Genomic DNA, 9,221 nt, shown 5'->3' with positions numbered 1-9,221 from the left:
TTATGTGATAAATTCTCAAAAATGATGACTGACAAATTTCAAATGAGTATGATGGGAGAACTAAATTTCTTCCCATGACTTCAGGTTAAGTAGATCGAAACCGGAACATTTATAAGGCAACCAAAGTACACAACCGAACTGTTGAAGAAATTTGGAATGGACACATGTGTTGAGGCGGCTACACCGATGAGCTCCTCTATGAAACTAGACAAAGATGAGGACGGTCAAGCAGTCGACATCACAACATATCGAGAAATCATTGGTTAATTACTTTACCTAACAGCCAGCCGACCAGATATCTTATTCGCAGTCGGAGTATGCGGGAGATATCAAGCCAACCCAAAGCAATCACATTATACCGCTGCTAAAAGGATCTTAAAGTATTTGAAAGGAACTCAAGACGTGGGACTTTGGTACCCAAAAGATTCAAGCTTCAATCTCATAAGCTACTCAGCCGCAGACTATGCAGGCTGCAAAATCGATCGAAAGAGTACAAGTGGGACTTGTCAATTTCTTGGAGATCGGCTAGTTTCATAGAATAGTAAAAAGCAAACATCAGTTGCAACATCAACCGCAGATGCAGAGTACCTAGAAGCCGGAAGATGCTGTGCACAACTCCTCTGGATCCAACAACAACTAAGGGATTTTGGCGTGACTGCTGAAGAATCGCCAATATTTTGTGACAACACCAGTGCAATAGCGATCACATATAATCCGGTGTTACACTCAAGAACAAAGCACATTGATATAAGACATCATTTCATCCGGGAGCATGTTCAACAGAAACACATCCGACTGGAGTATGTCTCAACTGAACAGTAAGTGGTTGATATCTTCACCAAACCGCTACAGGAAGCTAAGTTCTCTTATTTCAGAAACATTTTAGGACTTACTGATAGCAAACAACTTATGCCATAATCATCACTACTTGCTCTCAAAATACATTATCATGAAAAACCGGGGTATATGTTCAGGGAGAAGCTCTCGCTTCTCAAACCGTACCGTAATAGGACATTAAATCTTCAAGGATGCTAACCGGAAGGAAGTCTCCGGTTATGCATGACAAATTCATAATATCAAACCACATGTATACATATTGAGCGGTTCAAATGACTTGGCAAAACAGATAGTTTAATCCAAAGCTGAACAAATGTCGATCTGATTCGACATCTCTTCACACCGGAATAAGCTATCTCTATAAAACTGGTCATGGAAAACCAACCAATAAAATGCATCATGGTTTCGGTAAATTGAACTTCTCTGACTAACTTGGGACGGCTAACCGCGTTTTCATGCACACCTTGAAAATTAAATCTATGAATTTGTAGACACTCATTTTTCACACCTAATTTTATAGTTTATACTTTTCATAAATCTGAGTCTATAAAATTTTCTCGAATTCATTCACGGACTCATTGCACGATTTATATTAAAGACGATTATTTTTAGAACAATTGAGTTTTTGAAAATAATTGATTTTGGATTCTTAATAAAGTTAAGGTAGTAATTTGTCTATGTTACAACACTTAGAGAAGTTATTATACTTAGAATATTCAAGGTTTTATTTAATTAATTACCTTGGGTATTTATAAAAAAAATTAAAAATAAAAAAAAAATATATTTTACAAAATATATATTAGCGTTTTTATAAAATTTCGTTAGTTATATTTTGTTTGTTAGATTAGTTAGATTAAACTTTGAAATTTGATTTCTTGAATAAGTTAGTTTGCATTTTATTTATTTAATTAGAATTGTTCCTTATAAATAGGAATAATTAAAAATAAAATTGTTTATTTTTGTTTTTAACAAAATCTTTTTTTGTAGGATGAAGGGTGTGTAAAGGGATAACGTGCAAAAATAAAAAGATAACGGTGTCTACACAATAATGAAAAGCATCCTAGGTCAAAGAAGGAAAAAAGAGATTGCTAAAATAAAGGAAGAAGTTGTCAAAGGAAGAATAATTCAGCCGTTGGAGAAGCATGAAGGCTTGGTCATTTTTAATTAAAAATTAAAATGACCAAGTATTACATCATTTATTAAATAAAGATTAAATCCCATTGGATTGAAAACTTGATTTAGTGACATGTCAAATGGAGATTGCTCCATTATTTTAAACATTTGTAAATGTTTAAAATATTTTTCTTTCCAACGGTCAAGTTTGTTAAATGGGCCTTTGGGCCATAGGGTTTCATAGCTTGGCCTATAAATACCCCTCTTAACACCCTAGCAAGAACTTCAACTTTCGACCTTCAATCTTCACCTTCTTCTCTCTCTTTACACATTAGACTGCCGAATTAGACCCTACTTTTCTAAAAAACCTAAGCAAGAGCACCAACTAGATTTGTTGAGTCACAAGTCTCTTGATTAGGGTTTTCATTTTTTTGCAAGGATATAAAGAGTAACCATTTGTAAGCTCTTTTTCCTTTCTTTTGTTTATTTAAATTTGAATTTGAATTTTACTTTCATTTGATTTTTATTTTCTTTGTACTTTATATTATGAATGATTTCCTTTAAATTTATTGTTTTGATAGGCGTGTAGGTTTTATTTATATACCTTAATCATGTAAATAAGTAGAATAGAAATAACATGTAAATAAATAAATAAAAAAGCAGAAAAAGTTTTCAAAAACACTACCAAAATAAAAAAAATGTAAAATTTGCCTTATTTTGTATAGTTGATTTTTTTATTCTTTTAAGTAACTAGATCTAAGGTTATTTTTTTATTTTTATTTTTATTTTATTTTATTTATTTTATAATCCTTAGTATTAAGATTTAGTATGGTAGGATCCAAAATGTCTAAAATGTAAAGTATAATAATATTTTTTTAAGGGCCAAAATTGTTAAAGTAGAGACTGTTTTTTAACAGGCATGTGAGACATAGCGCCAAAAGCCCTTTTTCACGTGTAACCAAGCACCGAACCTTTAAAGAATTTCTTTTTCAAAGGCGTTATTGTTTTACATGCCAAATAATTTATTTTCCTAGTTTTATAAAAATTTAGGTGGCGACTCTTTGGTCACAAACTGGTTTTTAAACAATTCACCAATTTGATTTTATTTCAATTTTGTTTAAGAGATTTCTATATGTTATATTTATTTCTTAAAAGTCAAGAAAATCATTTTTGGGGCAAACGTTTTTAAACGCGTACAGTTTTCTGGCGACTCTGCTGGGGACATTTTGATGCTTAACTTGAAAAAACAATTTTGGCCAATTTAAAAAATATATTTTACACTTTAATGTTATTCCCCGGGAAAAAATAATTTGTTTTCTTAATGTGCATGAGCTCTGGGGCTCTGATGTGAAGATAGTATAAGGTATACGTCATTGGACGAAGCCTATACATCTATATTTTATGTGCTAAGGGTAGTCAATGTGAATGACACCCTCAACCCTATGCCTTGAAGGCTTTTGTGTGATTTGAGAGTTGAGAAAAACAACAGAAAAAAACCCGGATTAACCCTCTCTTCTTTTCAAATATCCCCTACAATTGAAAGTGAGGGATTTTGAAATAGAGGTGAGGGGGATGTCCAATTGAGAGCTCCCCTTACATCGAGAGATCTCTTTTGGGATAGTATCCTTGTCGGTGGAACAACTCTCTCTTAAGCCATTTCCAACTTTAGAACAAAAATCCAAAAAGCCAATTCTACCAAGCCGTTGCCTCGTCTCGTCCTGTCGAGCAACAAAGCCACGTCACGAAGCCCTTTACTTGACTACTATATATGATAAATACATGTATGCATATAGATATTTCTAGGCGCTCAGTTTATCCATTCAAAGTTTTAAAATGTCATGAAACATGTGAACAATTTCGAAATTTTGAGGCTAAACTTAATAGTTTTAAAGGAGTAAAATCGAGGAAACCTAGAAAAGCTAAAAGAAGAATCTAATGTAACTAGTTTTCTTTCTTTGTGTCTTTACTACTCAGATTCTAAGCGCAAGATCTAATCAAGAAAGACGCGTGAAACACAAAGACGATCAAGAGAGACGCATGAGGCGCAAAAACGATCAAGAAAGATGAAAAGACTTGAAGATTAGAAGACTTAAACTAGATTTATTTATGCTTGAAATGTAAATCTCCTTATGAAGATACATGAGCGACATTATAAGGAAAGGATGAGGGGTGCTTGCTTTCTTTTCTTATTTTATTTTATGACTTGAGTTTGTGATTTTATCCATGACACTTAGGATTTTAATAAAATAACTCATTCTTATTTTACTCATCCTTTTCTACATGTTTTACAATGTGAATGGGTAAATTGAGCGTCTATGGTGTGTTAGGGATTATGTGCATACGAGCAACGCATTGCTTGTTTTACTTGATAAAGGGGTTCGAAATGACTTTGTTCTCTTGAATACAACATACTCATATTCACCATAATTTACAATGACTAATCCACCAAGAAGGTTCAATGAGTCAGTTCATCTAAAGATAGACGATCTTCGTGATATACTGATACAATTGGGGCAACAACTTGAAGACCTCACAACAGAAGTCGAAACTTATGCGACAATCGAACCCCTTAATCTGAAAAGCTTGCGAGAAGAAAGTGAAAAGGTAAGCAGGGCATTCATGGACGGTTGGAAAAATGCGAAAGGTCTATTCAAAATAAGAGTCATGCAAGCACGTCAAACTCAAGGACAAAATGCTCATCAAGAGAACTCATTTCTCCTAAATAAAGTCAACAATCATCACAAGCAAGGAGTGCCACTACTGCTCCACCTCGTAGTGAATTTGACGGTTTAATGATGTCATTATTGAAGGCCTTAAGGAACTTGTTGCAGAAGAAACAATTGAAATAAACCTTAACACAGAAGAAGATCCTCAAATTGTTTTAATCGGAAAAAGTTTAAATGATTTAGAACGTGAAAATCTGACTAAACTTTTAAAAGCAAACAAAGATGTTTTTGCATGGTCCTATAAAGATATGTCAGGCATTGATCCAGAAATCATCCAACACCGCATACCACTTTATGAAGACGCGAAACCGGTGAAGCAGAAGCTCCGAAGAATGAAGGCAGACATCGAGTACAAGATCAAGGAGGAAGTTCAGAAACAGCTCAACGTAGGATTCCTTGAAGTGGTAGATTACCCAGAATGGATCGTCAATGTAGTCCTAGTCGCGAAGAAAGTGGAAAGATCCGAGTGTGTGTAGACTATCAGGATCTCAACAAAGCAAGCCCTAATGACAACTTTCCACTACCACACATCGACGTGCTAGTGGATCATGCAGCAGGCCATCATCTCCTATCATTCATGGACGGATTCTCAGGTTACAACCAAGTACTGATGGCTCCTGAAGACAAGGAGAAGACAACGTTCATCACAGAAGTCAGAACATTTTGTTATCGAGTCATGCCTATCGAGCTGAAGAATGTAGGAGCAACGTATCAACGAGCTGCCACAATGATTCTTCACGATATGATCCACAAGGAGGTAGAAGTCTATGTCGACGATATGATTGTCAAATCAAAAGATCGATAAGGGCACATCCAAAATCTTGACAAAATCTTACAACGTATCAGGAAGTTCCAACTTAGGCTCAACCCAAAGAAGTGCACATTTGGAGTTATAGCAGGAAAGATGTTAGGCTTCTTAATCACGCAAAGAGGAATTGAGGTTGATCCGAGCAAGATAGAAGCGATCACGACAATGCCACCTCCACAAAGCGAGAAAGAAGTGCGAGGCTTTCTAGGAAAGATCTAGTATATAAGTCGATTCATAAACAAGTTGACTATGACATGTGATCCTTTGTTTAAACTTTTAAGGAAAATGAAAGATTCGTTTGGGATGACGCTTGTCAGAACGCATTCGAGAAGATAAAGGGATACCTCAAGAATCCTCCCATTCTGATGCCGCCAAGACCAGGCATACCGCTAATCCTATACTTAACAGTCACGGAAAACGCAATGGGTAGTCTACTAGCCCAAGAAAACGAGGAAAAGATGGAAGTCGCAGTCTACTACATAAGCAAGCGCATGATAGGCTACGAACTTAATTACTCGCCAGTAGAAAAGGTGTGTTGGGCCCTAGCTTGGGTCACTAAGAGGCTAAGGCATTACATGAAAGCCCACACAGTCAAGCTAGTATCAAGACTCGATCCAATTCGTCATTTATTCTAGAAAACGCTTTTGTCTCCGAGGTTAGCTAAGTGGATGATGATGATATCAGAGTACGACATCGTATACACAATTCAGAAATCTATCAAGGGGAGCGTTGTAGCAGATTTTCTCGCAGACCAACCAATCGAAGTTGAAGACGAAGAGGAGTTAGCATTCCCAGACGACGAAGTGATGACTATTAACCCTACAACATGGAAGCTATTATTCGATGGAGCTTCAGGAAAACAAGGTTATGGCATCGGGATACTACTCATCGATCCTATGGGAACATACAACCCAATCTCAGTCAAGCTCGAATATCAAGTGACTAACAATGAGGCAGAGTATGAAGCATGCATCTCTGGCTTGAAGATTGCTCATGAAAAAGGAGCGAGACGTCTAGAAGTAGTAGGAGACTCAAACTTAGTCATTTCACAAGCTAATGGTGAATGGCAAGTCAAAGGAGACAACCTCAAACCCTACCATCAACACTTATCGACTCTAATAGAAAAGTTTGAACATGTAACATTCACACATGCTCCGAGAAGTCAAAATCGATTCGCAGACGCTTTGGCGACGTTAGCAGCCATGACGCAAATTCCAGAAGGAATCGAAATCAAGCCTTTGAAGATTCGTCAGAAACAGAAACGAGACTTCGAGAAGAGGACGATTGCCAACACCGAAGTGGCGCCCAAACCTTGGTTCGAACCTCTACAGAAGTACGTTGAGCATGGAGAGTATCCTTCACACTTCCAAAAGAAAGAGAGGAGAGCTCTACGCCAATACGCAACCAACTACGTGCTACTCGCAAGAAAGCTATATCGACGCTCCTTTGACGGTCAGAACATGTTATGCATCGACCAACCTCAAGCATCACAGATCATGGAGGAAGTACATGCAGGAACATGTGGCCCACACATGAACGGATCAGCACTCGCTAAGAAGATCTTTCGCTTTGGCTATTATTGGCAGAATATGGAACAAGAATGTGTAGAATATGTTAAGAAGTGTCATCAATGTCAAGTTTACGCGAACTTGAAGCACACCCAGCATTTCTACTTTACAACATGACTTCACCATGGCCATTCTCGACATGGGGAATAGATATCATCGGGAAAATTTATCCTCACGCTTCAAACAGACACGAATTCATCCTGGTGGTTATCGATTATTTCACCAAGTGGGTCGAAGCTCAATCATATGAGGTTCTCAAGTCATCACATGTTGCCAAGTTCATACGAAACAACATCATTGCACGTTATGGAGTTCCTCATGCTTTGATCTCAGACAATGGTGGACACTTCCGGGGAGAAGTACTCAAAGTACTAGATGAATACATGATTGAACACCACAAATCCTCACCTTATCGTCCTCAAACGAACGGCGCTGTAGAGGCAGCGAACAAGAACATCATCACTATCATCAAGAAGATGACTCAGACATACAAGGATTGGCACGAGAAGCTTCCATACGCCTTATGGGGATATAGAACAACCATTCGAACGTCAACGGGAGAAACGCCATTTGCATTGGTCTACGGAATGGATGCAGTGCAACCTATCGAAATCGAAGTTCCTACTTTAAGAGTTTTACTCGAGACACAAGTAGTGGAGGAAGATTGGTGTAAGTCACGGTACAATCAGCTAGCCCTTATGGAAGATAAGAGGTTAGACGCATTATGTCACACGCAAGCATACCAAAGAAGAATGACCAGAGCTTTCAACAAGAAGGTGAAACCTAGGAACATTCAAGAAGGCGATTTAGTTCTAAAGAAGAACTTACGGATACTAGACCCCATAGGGAAATTCCAAACACCATGGGAAGGACCCTACCTCGTCAAGAAGGTCTTTTCAGGTGGCGCCACGAGATTGACCACCTTGGATGGAGAAGAACTCTCAGCACCCTTCAATGTCGACATGCTCAAAAGATACTTCATCTAAAGCATGCGTGTTGAATCCTATACATCAAAGTTCATAACTTCACAAGTTGTGAACTACGTTAGACCTGATCTCTCTCGAGAGTTCGTAGGCAACTCATCTAGGGTGCGGTCACCACTATCAATTATCGACCGAAATTGATAGACATTTCACATTACATGCATTCATTACACATACATCAAAGTTCATAACTTCACAAGTTGTGAACTACGTCAGACCTGATCTCTCTTGAGAGTACGTAGGCAACCCATCCAGGGTGCGGTCACCACTATCAATTATCGACAGAAATTGATAGACATTTCGCATTAAATGCATTCATTACATATACATCAAAGTTCATAACTTCATAAGCTGTGAACTACGTGAGACCTGATCTCTCTCGAGAGTACGTAGGCAACCCATCCAGGGTGCGGTCACCACTGTCAATTATCGAAAGAAGTTGATAGACATTTCATTTAACAACACATCGCATACATTCATTGCATATACATTAAAAAGGGAGTTAATCACACTCTAAGTTGACTCCTAAACCAAAAACTCTTAGTCAATACTAGGGGCATTTTTATTAAAATAAAAATGACTACAAGATCCTCACAGAGTCCCACTTGAGAAAATATAATGCCCAAAGCTAAAGTATTTTTCTCTTCGACTTATGATCTCAAAAGATTTTCAAAACATTCACACATACACAAACATTTTTCACAAGCATGTGCATGGAACTACGTTGGACCTGAATTCCCCTAGCTATGGGATACGTAGGCAGCTTGTATGAGCCCGGTCCTAAACATTTTCAAAAATCAAACCCTGTATCGACACTAGGGGCATTTTATGAAAATGAAATGATTGAAAGATCCCCAAAGAGTTAAAGCCAACGAGAAATTGGGATCACAAATCTATCCAAAACAATCAAACCTCTTGTGTCGAAACTAGGGGTATTTGTGGAAGATAAAAAAAAGAAAAGATAGACCCCTGATTTTTTTTCTAATGCCAAGCGAACTGATGAGCGAGTGCAAGAAATAAGTAGGGATGCGGGAAAATACGTTTTTCCCCAATGGATGTCTCTTGACGAACTAATGTAACTTGTGGAATCTGAGTAAAGCGCTTCGCAAATGGATCTACCTCGAGCCTAGACGAAAGCTTAAACTACTGATGTTTAAGAGAGAGCTCATAAAAAGATGAATGCCCA

This window comes from Impatiens glandulifera, chromosome 6 (assembly GCF_907164915.1).
Source record: "Impatiens glandulifera chromosome 6, dImpGla2.1, whole genome shotgun sequence".
In the NCBI taxonomy this organism is placed as follows: domain Eukaryota; kingdom Viridiplantae; phylum Streptophyta; class Magnoliopsida; order Ericales; family Balsaminaceae; genus Impatiens; species Impatiens glandulifera.
The sequence above is the reverse complement of the archived record's forward strand: the minus strand, read 5'-3'. Positions refer to the sequence as shown.